The 18055-nt window shown below is 39.4% G+C and overlaps 1 long non-coding RNA gene across 1 annotated transcript; it reads right to left on the reverse strand.

Moving 5' to 3' along the window:
• Nucleotides 1–3734: 3734 nt before the first annotated feature.
• LOC115179455 (uncharacterized) lies at nt 3735–5423 on the reverse strand. Its single transcript, XR_003872895.1, has 2 exons — nt 5296–5423; nt 3735–4014 (listed from the first exon to the last, which is right to left on the reverse strand). It is a non-coding gene; the product is annotated as an uncharacterized LOC115179455 (long non-coding RNA).
• Between the last annotated feature and the right edge of the window lie 12632 nt (nt 5424–18055).

Raw genomic sequence — 18055 nt, forward strand, 5'->3', positions numbered from 1 at the left:
GGGCCTGTAGGACCTGCCTGGTTGATAGTGTTGTTAAGGCAGAGAAGCGCATTATTATGGACAGACTTCTCCCCATCTTAGTTACTGTTATATCAATATGTTTTGACCATGACAGTTTACCAACCAGGGTTATTCCAAGCAGTTTAGTCACCTCAACTTGCTCAATTTCCACATTATTCATTACGAGACGTAGCTGAGGTTTAGGGTTTACTGAATGATGTGTCCCAAATACAATAGTTTTAGTTTTGGAAATATTTATTACTAACTCGTTCCTTGCTACCCATTCCAAAACTAACTGCAGCTCTTTAGTCATTTTTGTTAAGTGTTGCAGTCATCTCAGTTGCTGTAGTAGCTGGCGTGTATAGTGTTGAGTCATATATGAATAGTCATAAAAAATTATAATTACAGCAAGCTGTAAAAGATTTACCAGAAAACGTGAATGACGCCTTTACTAATAAACAACCTGAAATGGTTTCCTGTGTTGTTTCAACAGATGTTCACCCCCAAATAATGTCACAATTGTGTTGCTGTTGCTGTGTTTTATAATGAGCTATTTCTGATATTATTAGCATGTTATGTGGTTGTATGTAGCCTTTTGTAATGTGCATAATGTACAGCAAAGTTAATGTTGCTCTTTTCACCTGATCTATTGTGGGTTACACAGTGGAGCTACACAATTAACATTCCATAGAATATTTAGTTAAGATTAATGGCAAAATTAGATGGTTGTTAAAATATCACGGCGACGTCGCTCAATATCTCCATCTCTGCATTACATCCTGGTATTTCTCGTTTGGAATAAAGAAAACAAAATGCTTGTTTAAAATATATTTTTTATGAAGGTTGCCCTTTTATTACAAGTGCAAAATAAATGACATTTTCAAAACCTGTGCTGATACCGTACATGAAGTCAGATGTGTTCTCGCTATATACATGTTTGAGACAGATACACACTGCCGGAGGCATTCATGCATAAACACAGGGACTATGGTGTGGCGGGTTGTGAATTGCACGTGGGTCAATTAAATGTATGGGGTACATTCTGAATGGTAACATTACATGTCCAGTTGATTCTACACTGAGGAAGAGCTGCAGCTCAACCTCCCCAAAATATGCCCATGCATATCACTGACCACGTTTACATGCACTCCAATATCCCATTGTTATTCGGGATACTCAAGTATTCTGTTTTTGAGTCATATAAACATCATACCCCGTTTACAATAACCCAAAAAACCTTGAATCCCAGTTATGAGAAACCCAGATAAGACGCCTGGGATATGCTGATTTTAGACAGGATACTGTGGCATGTAAACATCTTATCCCGTTTACAGTTGTTTTTCACGGTCTGCGTAGGCTTAGTTTCGGAAATCATGGGTGTTGTGTGATGTTTTCATTTGATTGTCAAACAAATCACTTCAGAATTTAGGCTAGCTGTGCAGTTCTATCCACCATAATAATTTATTTTGCCGATGCTCTGTACTGGACCTTGTAGTCTACTGGCTTAAGCTACTTTTATCCCTAATTTAGATACATTTCTGCTTATAATTTCAGACATTTGGTAGGCCATTTATTTGTCAACTGCAGTTAGATACATGCAGGGTCTCTTCTGTCAGAACTTGTTGCTCCAGAAGACTAAATAAAGTAGTGCTCACCAGAATAATGTCTTACATCAATAGAATTAATGCATTAGTATTCTAGTTAACACTGATGAAGTTGTATTTCGTTTAGGGAGCGAATAAATGCAATAACTCCAAAACAATGGAAAGATTGTTCCTGTGCGAAATGTCATCAGTTTGACCGGTTTTTACGAAATGAGAAGCTGAGAAAACGATGAAACAGGTTTCTGATAATACTTCAGTTAAACTTGAGTGCATATTGTATGTGGTTTAAATACTGTCTGCAAGTCTGCATGTATGTATTACAATTATACACTTCAACAGTGTTTACCACTCCTGCTCTGAGGTGGGGAGAGAGGTGTAGAAGACAGAAAGTGAAAGAGGTAAGAACAGTGGCAGACAGCATATGATTCATGAATTACGGTGTTACCCTAATATTCTCTCAGTTCGTCACAATTGCGGTGTCTCCTAACCAGCCTTGGGCCCCCTGTTGGCCCGATGGCTATCTTAAGAGTGGGTGAGGTGGCAATGACGGGATTGGCTTCCTCTCTCACATCTAAACATACCTGCAGACGAGTGACAGATGGATGGAGAGAGAGCATGATTAAGCCTTGTTTTTTTAATTCTAACAGTCAGTCATCATAATCAGGAGGTGAAATGCAAAACTGACCTTGGATCATTAACTCAGGGACTACTACATCTCCGTCTGTATTTCAATGTAAAGCATCTCTTTAATAATACTTCCTGTTGACCCGACCAAGTGACATCTCACCTATGATCATGCTGTGCCCTCAGTGTCAGCAAGTTCAGATGCGGGAGGGGTTCACCAAAACAGCTGATATAACCTAGAGGATTTAGGGAGAAGGGGGAGAGGGATGAAGTGAAGAAGAGAGACTTAATTGTGTGTATGGTCTCACCTGGTGGTGAGACCCCATTATGTGGCTACAGAGTACTTTATGCTGAAAAACAGACACATGAGGACAAACAATAGAAGATAATGTCAATAGAAGATACTGTATGTGACAGACACCTATCGGAGTGTACGTGAAACATTTAAATATAGAGGGCTATGTGCCTCACCACCAGGGAAATCATGACTTGGCAGCAACAGATAGTCCAGTGAAAATGGCTGTGTTTATGTGGTGTAAATCTGAAAATTAGCAGCTGACATCTTAAGGGTTTTTTAATTAATGCATGTGAGACAGGTTCCATGTACAACAAGACAGACAAAGATAGAGAAAAGAACACAGAACAGTTTAATTAATTACGGGCACTTTTGCCAGCAATAAAGCTTCCATGGCCTGTTCCTCGGACAATATCTACATTTTTGACCCCTTGATCAGCTCGCTCTCTGAAAGTAAAGAAAACAGCTTATTTTTTATAGATATGAAAACAATAACTGAGATATGACCATTCAATTTAAAGCAGCAGATGTCCTTTTTGGGATACGCCAATACAGCCCAGTGCTGCTTACCTGAGATGCCATCTTCGTAGGTGTCCGCTTTGACTTTGTGTCGAAAAAAAAGTTGCTTTCAAAACAATTATTTTTGATTGAAAATAAAAAAGGTTTTGCTCTCAACAAAAAGACACAAAATGTACCTCCATAGCATATAACAATTTGCCTGTGAATAACCACACTTTCATACAAACGTGCTACTGTATGCAGAATTATTGATACACAACCAAAGATGCTGCCATATCCTGCCAGCATGCCCACAAGCGAGCCACTCAGGAGCAGAATGATGACGCATTGAAGAGGGAAAGGAATGAGATGGGAACAACAATTTGTTGCAAGTTGGGGAGGGGGGCTCTTAGCTGAACAATATACTATAAAACCTTTACTAAAGAATAGTTTAATAGCCGAGCTAGGTGTGAAAAAAAACAACCTATCACAGACCAGATTTGACCTAACGACCAAGGGGTAGCTTGCTACACAATGTAATAAAGTAATGACTTTTCAAATAAGTTACCTTACCGCACGTTATGTAGGCTGACAATTTGTTAGCTACGCTGTCCTTATGAACCACATAGCATATCATTACAGCAGTATGTACTGGTTTGTCAGTGTCACGAACAGGCTCGAAGCCCGTAACAAAAAGGGAGACAACATGTAGATAAAGAATAACAAAACATATTTATTAACTGAAGTAAAGTAAATACAATTAACAATGGTGTGTGTTTAGTCAGTAGAGTAAGTGAGTGGTCGCGTGTATACATGTGATAATGAGGGGTGTTGAAAGGTGCAAACAAACCAAATAACTACAACCAAAATCTGTCTGTGTCTGCATGGAGTCTCCTCAATGAATGGGGAAGAGGTGCATTTATCCTGGGACACACCCGAGCCCTGTTGTGTCCCATTTCACTGACGACCCTCCCGGCTCTGCCCACCGACATCCTATTAAGGAAAACAAGAGCAAAGAGAACAAACTCGGCAGACAGAGTGGGAGGGTCGTCACAGTCAGCTAGCTACCTAACATTAGTAGTTATACATCAAACTTGCCAGTATAGCCTAACTAACTACCCAACGTTTATTGACTTGAGCCCATAGCAAATGAATGAAATCGAACATTCGCAGAGCCTGTTTTGACTGGAGTGAGGCTTAGAATTCCATACAAAATGCATCCCTTTTTATTTTACCAATTCAATCTGTTCGTGGGACGAAACTGGAATAATTTGTATTTATTTATAGAAAGTAAACATCCGCACCTCGATGGTGTCAACTGTGCATATGTCTCCGTAATGAAAAAGTAGGGAACAAATAAAAACTGACTTTCTGGTCTAGCGATCAATGACAAACAAGCTCACTGCCCAGACTTACATAATTACAAAGGGGAGGTTCTCCTGATTAAAATGGTGCCCGACTTGAAAAAAACTAAATACACACAGTGAGCTATTTGGCGAAATAGACCGGCATGCCTTTCCATAGAAAAACAATGGGGGGAGCTCAGAGTTCCAAGGGCAAAAAGTATTTGGGGGCTAGCATTTGATGACAACTGAGCTAGCTGCCCAGGCTTACATAATTAGAAAGAGATTCTCATGATTAAAATGCCGTCTGACTTGAAAAAAAATCTAAATATACACATTGCGAGATATTTTGTGAAATAGAAAGGCATGCCCATATTTCCCCCATAGGAAACAATGGGAAGACTGCAGAGTTCCAATATTATTTTTGTTGTTTACATTTTAACTATAAAACAATGTGAGCAGGTCTCATTGTCAACAATAGCGAAGCAGGCATTGTGACGTTGAACAATAAACTGGGAATAGGACGTTCGGAAGGCGAGTTGGTGCCACAGTGCTCAATAGAACTAATAGGAGCTGGCAGGGTGAAAAATGCAATAAGGCCTGTTTTTATTCGCGATTACTTCAAAACGACGGCATGCAGCTGGGAAATATGGTCATATTATGAAACTGGGCTCCACGGCGGATGCAATTAACTCGTTTATTTATCAGAAAAGAACGTTGTTAAAAATGTCATGTGTCCAGCCTACTATCTACACGGATTTCAGAGCACTCTCGTCAGTGTACCAGAGCGCAGAATAATTCATTTACAAGCGCTCAACACCCGTTGAATATGGCCGGTGTCAGTAAATGTTGGAAAAAACGCATAATTAAATTGTTTCCAGCAGCACATTTACAGTCACCAATGCTCTAGTTAACACAAAAACTGCCTTACCAGCTCTGCTAGGGCGAGTAAAATGGTCAGTGGTCTCATTTGTGTCAATCTTACTCCTTGGCCCGAACGTCCAGTGTGCGCTCCGAGAGCGAAATGGTCTGAATTTACAAACTGACAATGCTCTGAATTTATGAGCGTCACGTTGTACAGCGCTATAATTTATTTTCTATCCTAACGGAAACCCAGAGGGTTTTTCCTTTTTCATGGAGTAGAAACACCATAATATTAATCTAATTAATTAAGCAAGTACCAGTCAAAAGTTTGGACACACCTACTCATTCCAGGGTTGTGCTTTATTTTTACATTGTAGAATAATAGTGAAGACGTCACAACTATGAAATAACACCGGCCTCCCGTGTGCCCTGCATTCTGTATTACAGACATGGCCTGCTCTCCCTTATTTAAGCAATTAGGCACTTCCCATGTTTACGACAGTATGTATTGTAGACTGCACAGTAGCCTAATAAACAAATAAACACATTTCGTTAATAAAATAAAGATTAAAAAAATACTCTTTCAAAATGCAGATGTTGATTTAGTTATGGATCCATAACAAATTACTATGGGAATAAATATCACTGATTTACAGAAATATTGGAACAAAGTTGTCTACTGAAGGCAAACAATTTAGAATCCTCCAAACCTGTAGCCTACTCCCGACAATCACGTTGTACAGCGCCATATTTTCCATTCCATCCTAACAGAAAACCTTAGGGTTTCGCTTTTCTTCTTTCTCTGAATGGAAACACCATAACATTAATCAAATTAATTAAGCCAAATTTCTTAAAATCAATCCCATATACTATGTTATTACAAGAATGGTTTTAAATTCTCTGGTAATGCCAATACGGAATACTATAAAATGCTTCTCAAAGATGCCCTCTGGTGGTCAAACTAGCAATAACTTGCAGTAACAAAAAGAATGGCTGAGAATTGAATGACGTGCCACAGAATGCCGCAGCAGCATGCAAGGTGTACCGCAGTATGACGCAACTTTTAAAGGAGGAACCACATATCAGGATGTTTCATCATAGACATAGATACATTCTATTATGGTTTTCTTTGTTTCCTATTGGTTTTCGTTGCTGTAGATGTTACTTTACGTATTGGAAAAGTGTTTATGTTGAACTCATGAGCTAGGGGCATGATTTTCCATGTTTGAAGCGGGCCTGTATAGGTCTATTTATTTAAGAACTTGAAAATAAGTGAGAGCCGCACACTATAGGAGCTCAGATGCAAAAATGTAATATCTAACGTTTGGGTATTTAAATTCTGGCCAGATAACCAAAAAAGAACGACTTTCAACACCATAAAATTGCCACTTTCTATACTTTGCCGAAATTACACAAGAATGTTACAAAACCTCCAGGGCGCCCTATTGTAGCGGGCATTGATGCAGTAACGGCCCCTCTATCTATCTACTTTTGTTGACATTTTTATTAGACCACTCGCAGAACAGCTCCCCTCCTTTGTAAAGGACACCAGCAGTATGATCTCTATCATTGAATCTCTTGATCCTCTCCCTGAGAATACCTTGTTAGTTACTTTTGATGTTGAGTCGTTATACACAAATATTCCACACGAGGGCGGTATTGAAGCCATGGAACATTTTCTTCTGCAACGTGACCCTAAATGAACTACCTTCCAGTGCCTGCATTATAACATTGGCTGAAATAGTACTCACACACAACTATTTCGTGTTTCTAAATGATTTCTTTATTCAGACGAAGGGTACTGCTATGGGATCACCCATGGCTCCTAACTATGCTAATTTGTATGTGAGTTACATGGAGAAACAGTCCATTTTCAACCCTCAAAAATGTTTACTTGCCTAACATCATTATATCAGATTTCGATAGAAATATGGCTGAGACGCACAGAAAGTTCAAGGAGAGGGGGTACAAAAATGATCAGATTAATATTGCCATTGAGAAAATTCAAAACAAAACATGACCTTTTTCAAGGTCAGTCTCGCAAAAATATGCATTCTTGCGTTCTAACTACCCGCTATTCAAAGCGCTCTGAACAAATTAAGGGAATCGTTCTCAAACATTGGCACATTCTAAAATCCGATGATAGACTCGGTAATGTGTTTTCGGACCTTCCCTTGGTCGTATTCTCGCGGGGCAGAAATCTCAGAGACCTATTGGTACACTCTGATTTACCACCCCAAGATATTCCTGAACAACGTCTATTTGCGCCCCTACTGGATGGAAATTACAAGTGTAATGGCTGTGCTCAATGTAATGGCACTTATAAATGTAGATCCTTCAAACACCCACAAACAGGGAAATTGATCCCAATCAAAGGTGTTATCACGTGCTCCACTAAGGCAGTTATTTATCTTATAACTTGTCCTTGTGGTAAAAATTATGTGGGTAAAACAAAGTGTGAATTACGTATCTCAGAGCATCGTAGCACCATTAGGTGCAAAAACTTGACTTACCCAGTTGCGGCCCACTTTATGTAAGCAAACCACTCGATTTCGCCTCTGCGTTATATTGGCATCGAACATGTCACCCTCCCTAGGAGAGGGGGGGACCTTGATAATTTATTGTTAAAACGAGAGGCTGCCTGGATCTTTAATTTAAAGACCCTTGCTCCCTTCGGTCTCAACGTAGACTTTGATCTGAAGCCATTCTTGTGATTATTGTGACTTTGCCATTGTAATTGTTTGTAAGCTTGTGTAGTCTAAAATGTATCTATGATCGTATGCCATCCATTTGTTCTTTTGTATGTTCTTTGAATGCCATTTGTATATTTCAAGATTAACCAATGATATTAGGCCACATTTGGCCATGAATACAGACACCTGTGTGTCTTCTGACACTATATAAACGAGTCATCTCGCAGTGTTTGTGATGATACCCTGATGAAGACAGCTTGGCTGTCGAAACGTTGGATATTACATTTTTGCATCTGAGCTCCTAGAGTGTGCGGCTCTCCCTTATTTTCAAGTGTTCTACTCCGATAGCCAGCACCTCGCCTTAATAGGTGTGCGTTTCTTTTTCTTCTAGATTGTTCTATTTATTTGGGAAGACAGCTGTGCATGGCTGCATCTCCCCGTAGTAGGCTGTGTTTTGGTTATTTGGATCTCCATTCACCTTTAGTTTACTGTGTTTACTGTTAACTAACTTTGTCAAACTGATATTTTGTTTAATAGATCTACTACTTTGTACCATTGTTTTGTTCTGTTCGCATTCGCAGTTGTGTCTGTATTCTAAGCCAAACTGCTCTTCTGTTTTTTTGTTGCAGGCATGAATAACTAGGCTATTACTTTCAGCATTTAGTTTGCATTATTTTGGTAAGACAGCTGTGTGTATGGCTGCATTCACATAAACTATTTGTAATAGGTGAATTTCCCTTTCTATCTTTAGGCATATATTCATTACCAAAACGGCCTTGCTGTAGCACGCTGTTCATTGTGCTGATACAGCGCATCAGAGCTCAAATCAAACTTTTTTTGCCACATGTGCCAAATACAAGTGTAGCCTTTACCGTGAAATGCTTACTTACTATCCCTTAACCAACAGTGCAGATCAATAATTTTAATTTTTTTTACCAAGTAGGCTAAAATAAAAATAAATAATAAAAAGTAACAATAACGAGGCTATATTCAAGGAGCACCGGTACCGAGTCAGTGTGCAGGGGTACAGGCTAGTTGAGGTAATATAGATGACATGTAGGTGGGGGCGAAGTGACTATGCATAGGTAACAAACAAACAAAGAGTAGCAGCAGTGTACAAGAGGGGGGGGGGGGTGTCAATGTAAATTGTCCGGTGGCTATTTTTATGAATTGTTCAGCAGTGTAATGGCTAGGGGGTAGAAACAAATGACTATATGCAAAGATATAGAGAAGAAATAAAGGCTATTGGAGCAAATTGCTGCATTTCTGATTCATTCTTGTTACATATACTTTAGTACAGTCATTAAAGTGAAAAGGTGTTATTCTTATTCCATAATGAAATACTTATTTATGTGAAAAATCATTCAAACTTCAAAGAAAAAAGTGAATCATTTATGTAATGCTCCCTGTTAGTGTTTTTTAGGTCAGTGTGTTACGGGTGACAATGTATGCTTTCTGAGTGAGAATTGTTGCCAATGTTATGGTCGAACGAGCTTATTTTGAGACAAGTATGAAGCGTTTTGGTGGTTTGATGCATGTTGGTAATGCAGACTGTGAAGAGTTTTGAAAAAGTGGCTTTCAGTATTGACTGATGCTTGTTAGCAATTGAAAAAAAATGTAACAGGTGTGCCTTCTTAAAAGTTAATTTGTGGGATTTCTTTCCTTCTTAAAACCTCTTGACGTTACCCTAGGATAGGGGGCGCCACAGCGCATTTTGAAAAAAATGTGCCCATTTTCAACGGCCTACTAATCAAACTCAGAAGCTAGGATATGCATATAATTAATACCTGTGGATAGAAAACACCCTAAAGTGTCTAAAACTGTTTGAATGATGTCTGTGAGTATAACAGAACTCATATGGCAGTCAAAACCCCGAGACCGATTGAAACAGGAAGTGGAATTCTGAATTGTGGACTCAACTTCACCACTTTGCCTATTAATCACACCGTGAGCTATGGTTCATTGAGCACTTTCTATTGCTTCCACTAGATGTCCCCAGTCTTTACAAAGTGATTTGAGCCTTCTACTGTCGAAACTGAATGAATGAGACGCTGTGGAAATTGGTCACAGGGGGAGGGCCATCACCATTATGACGCCGGCGGCCCTGTCTACCCCCTCCTTTCGAAACGTTTTGAAACACAATACAATCGTCCCCCTCGAATCTTATTGGCTCTCTTGTTGAAACAGGCCCAGAAGATTTATGTTATACAACGTTTGACATGTTTGAACGAACCTAAATGGGGGAAAAATGTTATTTTTCGAAACCGCTGTCCCGCGCCGACGGAGCATTTGGATACAATACATTTGTTGTGGACCTGGGATTTCTGGAAGTGCTTTCTGATGAAGACAACTAAAGGTAAGGGATTATTGACAATAGTATACAAAATTAGATGTGATATGCGATTGTTCCAAGATGGCGCCGAGCTGAAATTACTAGCAAATCTTCTGAGTATCGCATCCCCTTTTATCGCAAAGTGTGATTACCCAGTAAAGTTATTTTTAAATCTGGTATGACAGGTGCTTTCAAGAGATATTCATCTATAAATCTTAGAATGACAATATTACATTTTAAAAATGTTTTCGAATAGTAATTGAGTAAATTGTAGCACTGTTTCCCGGGATGCATTTGAGGGAAAATAGTTAGTCAACGTCAGGCTCCGATGTAAAATGCTGTTTTTATATATAAATATGAACTTTATTGAACAAAAGAATGCATGCATTGTGTAACATGATGTCCTAGGTGTGTCATCTGATGAAGTTTGTAAAAGGTTAGTGCTGCATTTAGCTGTTTTTTGGTTATTTGTGATGCATGTGGTTGGTCGGAAAATGGCTGTTGCTACTTTTACCATGTACTCCTCTAACATAATCTAATGTTTTGTTTTTCCTGTAAAACCTTTTTGAAATCGGACGACGTGGGTCGATTCAGGAGAGGTGTATCTATAAAACGATATGAGACAGTCCTATATTTGAAAAAAAAAAATATTCAATTTCGTTATGCTAATGTCGCTAGGAGTTTTTCGCTGGATGTTGATCCCGCTTACGGGACGAGACGCTCTTAATGCATTTGAGCCAATCAGTTGTGTTGTGACAAGGTGGGTGGGGGTATACAGAAGATAGCTCTATTTGGTAAAAGACCAAGTCCATATTATGGCAAGAACAGCTCAAATAAGCAAAGAGAAACAACAGTCCATTATTACTTTAAGACATGAAGGTCAGTCAATATGGAACATTTCAAGAACTTTGAAAGTTTCTGTAAGTGCAGTCACAAAAACCATCAAGCCCTATGATGAAACTGGCTCTCAGGAGGACCGCCACAGGAATAGAAAACCCAGAGTTACTTCTGCTACAGAGGATAAGTTCATTAGATTTTCCAGCCTCAGCAATTGCAGCCCAAATAAATGCTTCAAAGTTCAAGTAAGAGACACATCTCAACATCAACTGTTCAGAAGAGACTGTGAATCAGGCCTTCATGGTCGAATTCCTGCAAAGAAACTACTAAAGGACACCAATAAGAAGAAGAGTCTTGCTTGGGCCAAGAAACACGAGCAATGGACATTAGATCGTTGGAAATTTGTCCTTTGGTCTGGAGTCCAAATTTGAGATTTTTGGTTCCAACCGCTGTGTCTTTGTGAGACGCGGTATGGGTGAACGGATGATCTCTGCATGTGCATTTCCCACTGTAAAACAAGGAGGTGTTATGGTGTGGGGGTGCTTTGCTGGTGATTTATTTAGAATTCAAGGTATACTTAACCAGCATGGCTACCAAAACTTTCTGTAGCGATACATCATCCCATCTGGATTGTGCTTAGTCCCACTATCATTTGTTTTTCAACAGGACAATGACCCAACACACCTCCAGGCTGTGTAAGGGCTATTTTACCAAGAAGAGTGATGGAGTGCTGCATCAGATGACCTGGCCTCCACAACCAAATTGAGATGGTTTGGGATTAGTCGGACTGCAAAGTGAAGGAAAAGCAGCCAACAAGTACTCAGCATATGTGAGAACTCGTTCAAGACTGTTGGAAAAGCATTCCACGTGAAGCTGTTTGAGAGAATGCCAAGAGTGCGCAAAGCTGTCATCAAGGCAAAGGGTGGCTATTTGAATCTCAATATAAAATATATTTGGATTTGTTTAACACTTTTCTGGTTACTACATGATTCCATATGTGTTATTTCATAGTTTTTTGGTCTTCACTATTATTCTACAATGTAGAAAATAGTAAAAATAAAGAAAAACCCTTGAATGAGTAGGTGTTCTAAAACTTTTGATCGGTAGTATATATATATATGTGACACGTATTAATGCCAAAATAACATGCATTAATATATACTTATATGTGACACGTATAAGTTTGCAAACAATGTAAAAAAAATATATATATAATTGAGTTAATAAAGCAGCATACAAACATGGTCTCTTTCTCAGTGCTTTCTGTGGTGGTGTACAATGATGTAATATGCAAGGGAGATATGTATACTGTAGCTAAGAAAGTAATACTAAGTGTATGTTGTGTAGTAAGCTGTTAGTAGCCCATGTGCCTCACCCTAATAATTTGGTCTATTTTCACCAACGCGGTATTGTAAACGCATTGTTCGTGGCCAGTGTCTGCTTGTTTGCCAACTTTTTTTGTACAGCTTTGGCAGTGCTATTAATAGTACTGGTGGCGCTTGGCTTGCACCTGCAAATTCAGCACACACAACATTCTATAATAGAATTGTGTTATTTGACACATCAAATTAAAAGCTTATTTAATGTGTCAAAGTGTTACATGACGTATCTTTTTGATACGCAAAGAATCAAACAGCGTTCAATGTGCCTCACCCTAATATTTTTGTCTATTTTCACCTCTTAATTTCACCGACTGTTCTAACATGGTGGTGCACATGTAGCGTATAACTTCTTTTACAGAAATGTAATCAATCTCCCAGCTTTCATTGTCTGTTTATCTGCTCCCTTTATTTATCCTATGGTTCTGACTTGTTGTACAGGGAGTACACTGTAAGAACAACCCATGTTCTGAATTATGTTGCTGTACATTTCAAACGTGCTGAACAAATAGTTATATTTACTACGTCCGTCGTCGCTCGCTCATTAATGTCTTAATCGAAATCACGGATTTCCTATGTTTCTTTAAAAGGCAGTAAATGAAGCTGAATTAACTGTTTCGCTGCCAGACAAGGCTCCGCTGAAAGCCAGGTGTAGCACTGGTAAGGTGTTGGGAATGCTGCTGGGACTGTAATAGGCCCTAATAGTTTGTGGGCACCGTTTGTTACCGTTAGAGTACAATCAATGTATTGTTTAGTGTTGTGGCTTTGCTGTCATGCATCCCACTATTTTTGTTTTGTTTGCCCCACCAAGATTTACATACTAAAATCGGCACTGCTCCTTTGCCACTTTTAGGACCACAGTCGGTATGAAGAGTTTACTCTTCATACCGTCAGACAGATTGAGACGTACAGCTGCATCAAAGCCAAGACCGGAAAACTAAAAAACAGCTTCTATTACCAGGCCAGACTGATAAACCGCCATCAATAGCCGTCTACCTGGTGATGCACACTCACACAACGCTGCTGTCCCATGTTATAGAGACATTGAACCACCGGTCACTTCCCGTTTCACGCTGTGTATTTAAATACTGTATCCTCAACATAGTGTATTCTAATATTTCTACTACTGTATATTGTATTTTAGTTACATTGTTTATACACAGCGCATATTCATTTATATACTTAATTATTGACGCTCACTATAATATATCTACTGCTGTACATATCATTCTTAGTTTATCTTGTGTAAATTCCCCCAGTGTACATAGTGTAACGACCCTGGCTTTATAAGCGCGGAAATCGAGCATGCTTTTGCGGCACAGTCGATAGCGCGCCGGACTTCGGGCTAGAAGGTCGAGGGTTCGAGACCTGCTCCCTGCCTGCTGTTTCCTTACATTGGTGTCAGAAGTGGGATCGGACCTTGCATCCACGACAGCGCGTGTGCTCGGCCGGTGAGCGCGTTCCTGTAAGACGTTGAGTCGCAAGCTAGCGCGAGGACGCGCTCTTTGAAAGGAGGGAGTAGTGTAACGACCCTGGGTTTATAAGCGCGGAAATCGAGCATGCTTTTGCGGCACAGTCGATAGCGCGCCGGACTTCGGGCTAGAAGGTTGAGGGTTCGAGACCTGCTCCCTGCCTGCTGTTTCATTACAATATGTATAGATTGCATTTTGATATTGCTACAATGATATTTATGTTAATTGGATTCGTCCCACCATTCTTTATTTCTTTGGTTGCAGTCCAAACACATAAGACACACCCTATCCCCGCAGCCCTCATATTAAGTGGACACTTCTGATGACGTGTCATGACATCTGACGAGTATACACTTGCAGGGCAAGGGGCGAAGGAATGATTTTTAAATGGACAACGCTTGGCCGGAAATTCGTCACTCGTTTGTACCGCCCGATGATTGTGTTCTCAGCCACAGTCAATTATAAGTGCATGTCTAAGTATATTAAATATATAATTATTAATATACGCCTACTGTATGATAGCTAGCAAATTAATTAGCTAACTACCGTTAGCCCACCTAGCTGGAACTTCTGAAGAAGGATGTTTTATTTCTACAATTTCCAAAAGGTAACCAAACAAAAACATATTTACTTTTTACGTAGTAGCAGAATTTCTAACTTATTTGCATTCGTTTGTACTTACATTTACGTATGTTGATTTTTACGTTTTCGCTGACTTTTCTTAGCGGATGTACAATCGTCGCAAATTGAATTATGGGGAGTTTCAGGCCAGGAGTGACTATGCTTGCAGTCCAAACACTTAAAAGTCACACACACTCCATCCCCTCAGCCCTAAAATTAAGTGGACTCTTGTGATGACGTATCATGATGTCTGATGAGTATACACTTGCAGGGCAAGGGAGGAGGGAATGATTTTAAAATGGACCACGCTTGCCCGGAAATCCGTCACTCGTCCATCCCGCCATGATTGTGTTTTCAGCCAACGGTAGCACTACAGTCAATTAATTTTTACATATGCCTACTGTATGATAGCTAGCAAATGAATTAGCTAACTAACATTAGTCTGCATAGCTGTAACTTCTGAAGGAAAATGTTTTATTTCTACATTTTTCAAAAGCTAACCAAGACATGTTTGTGCCGCAATTTGCATTAGTAACAACATTTCTAATTGATTTACATTCGTGCATGAGAAAATAAATCAATACAAAGTAACAAGGGACGGAGTGTTACAATGTATCAACATATTTGTAAGCAGCGCTGTAGCCAGATCACTATGCTGGTTTGTTTTAAACAGTAAACAAGCTCAATGCCTTGACACCCTCGCAACAAATTACCTTTTGAAATCCCTCATGAGTCGCCTTCTCGCAGGAGTAGACATCACTGAAGATTATGCACACATCTTTTCGGGTCTATAATTGTTGCAGTAGTTATGTTTTGACACGAAATGTACCCTTTCGTCCTGACAACAAAACACATGTTCTTTGTATGCCCCAAAATATAATTAGCGGCGATATCGCATTCTCAAAATAGATAAGAGTTCTGTATATAGTTGTCGTCCTCAGGCACACACACAACCAAACAAAAAATACATTCTTGTAATGTATTTTCAAAATAAAGCATTGACAAAATCTACAATAATGTCCATCAGCGTGGCTAATATCACGTCTAGAGATACTACAAATGCACACCCCTATTTCTAGGTGTAAAATGGAACAGACTCAGCTGGAGGCGTGGCCTTGGAACTTGAGTGGTTGTACAAAAAGGTTGACCGCAGAGGCGACAAGGTGACGCACAAGAATGCATAGCCATGTGAGTTCGAGATTGCCCTCAAGGGATGGCATGTACTTTTAGGACTACAATTAGTATGCATGGGAAGAACAACTTCAAATAGATTTGACAAATGTATTCTGTGGTCTTTGACCTACCTTAAAATTAGTCAAGTCACACCTTGTCCATCCAGGACTTCTACATCAGGTGGTGTCAGAGGAAGGTCCCAAAAAATGTCCAAAGAATCCAGCTACCCAAGCCATATACTGATGTCTGACACACGGTGCCTTCTCGAATCAACAGGCGCCGAGACCGCTAGTACCCCCAAGCCATAAGACTGCTAAATAGCCAGACCACTAAATAGTCAATTAATGGGTACCCAAAATATCTGCAGACTCTACACACACTTTTACACTCATTTGCTGCTGCTACTCTTTCTTTATTTTACTCTTATCTACCTGGATGCCTAGTCACTTTACCCTTCCTTCATGTACATATCTACCTCAAGTACATCTGCACATTGATCTGGTACTCCCTGTATATAGCTCCATTCTTGTGTATGTTATTTTATTCGTCATGTGTTAGTTACTATTTTATTTTTAAAACTCTGGATCATTGGTAAAGGTTTGTAAGCAATCATTTCACTGTAAAGTGTACACCAGTTTTATTCGTCGCATGTGATAAAATTTGATTTGATGAGAGTAGTATCTCATGAAAGCACATGATTGTACATCTTCAGACATGATTCAGTTTGTATTATTAAGTCCAACACAACCCTATAATTCCCATTTAAAATAAATGCTAGTTGCACAAGCAAGATAAGACAAGGTCATTCAAAAAAATTATTCAAACATTTTAGCAATGCCATGGAAGCAAAAGGGAAGACATGGTCAAGCATGCAATTTGATAAAACATTTATTTCAGAAGACAGTCAGTTTACAGATTGTCTACATGATAAATACTGTTTGCAGTGCTCCAAGTACAGACAAGGAACAACAAGGTAAAACAAACTCAGTACAAACACTTTTTTTGTGCCATAATAGATTTAACATAAGTGTTGGCACAGAACCTACATGTCAAACACAAGTCATTTACCCTTTTGGTGTAACACACACACACAAAAAAAATAAAAATAAATCGGGCATCGCAGTCTTATCATAACTCATAATTCTAATAACCTGCATTTTATGCAAAACCATCACCAGACAAACTAGGATCAGCTTACCACAATCACATGTCTTGCGCTACAACACAGACAGTAATAAAATAAGAATTTCAAATATCAAATACAAAAACGACAATGCTACAGCTGAAGACAGAAGTTTACATACACTGAAGTTGGAGTCATTAAAACTTGTTTTTCAACCACTCCACAAACTTCTTGTTAACAAACTATAGTTTTGGCAAGTCAGTTAGGACATCTACTTCGTGCATGACACAAGTAACTTTTCCAACAATTGTTTACAGACAAGATTATTTCACTTATAATTCACTGTATCACAATTCCAGTGGGTCAGAAATTTACATACACTAAGTTGACTCTGCCTTTAAACAGCTTGGAAAATTACAGAAAATGATGACATGGCTTTAGAAGCTTCTGATCATTTGAATCAATTGGAGGTGTACCTGTGGATGTATTTCAAGGTCTACCTTCAAACTCTGTGCCTCTTTGCTTGACATCATGGGAAAATCCCAAAAAATCAGCCAAGAACTCAGAAAATAAATTGCAGACCTCCACAAGTCTGGTTCATCCTTGGGAGCAATTTCCAAACGCCTGAAGGTACCACGTTCATTTGTACAAACAATAGTACGCAGGTTTAAACACCATGGGACCACGCAGCCGTCATACCGCTCAGGAAGGAGACGCGTTCTGTCTCCTAGAGATGAACATACTTTGATGCAAAAAGTGTGAAGATGCTGGAGGAAACAGGTACAAAAGTATCTACAGTCGTGGCCAAAAGTTTTGAGAATGACACTAATATTAATTTTCACAAAGTCTGCTTTGTGGTAAAGGTAAAGTCATTTTCTCTGATGAATCCCCTTTCCGATTATTTGGGGCATTCGGAAAAAAGCTTGTCCGGAGAAGACAAGGTGAGCGCTACCATCAGTCCTGTGTCATGCCAACAGTAAAGCATCCTGAGACCATTCATGTGTGGGATTGCTTCTCAGCCAAGGGAGTGGGCTCACTTACAATTTTGCCTAAGAACACAGTCATAAATAAAAAATGGTACCAACACATCCTCCGAGAGCAACTTCTCCCAACCATCCAGGAACAGTTTGGTGACGAAACAATGCCTTTTCCAGCATGATGGAGCACTTTGCCATAAGGCAAAAGTGATAACTAAGT

Source organism: Salmo trutta, chromosome 39 (assembly GCF_901001165.1).
Source record: "Salmo trutta chromosome 39, fSalTru1.1, whole genome shotgun sequence".
Lineage (NCBI taxonomy): Eukaryota > Metazoa > Chordata > Actinopteri > Salmoniformes > Salmonidae > Salmo > Salmo trutta.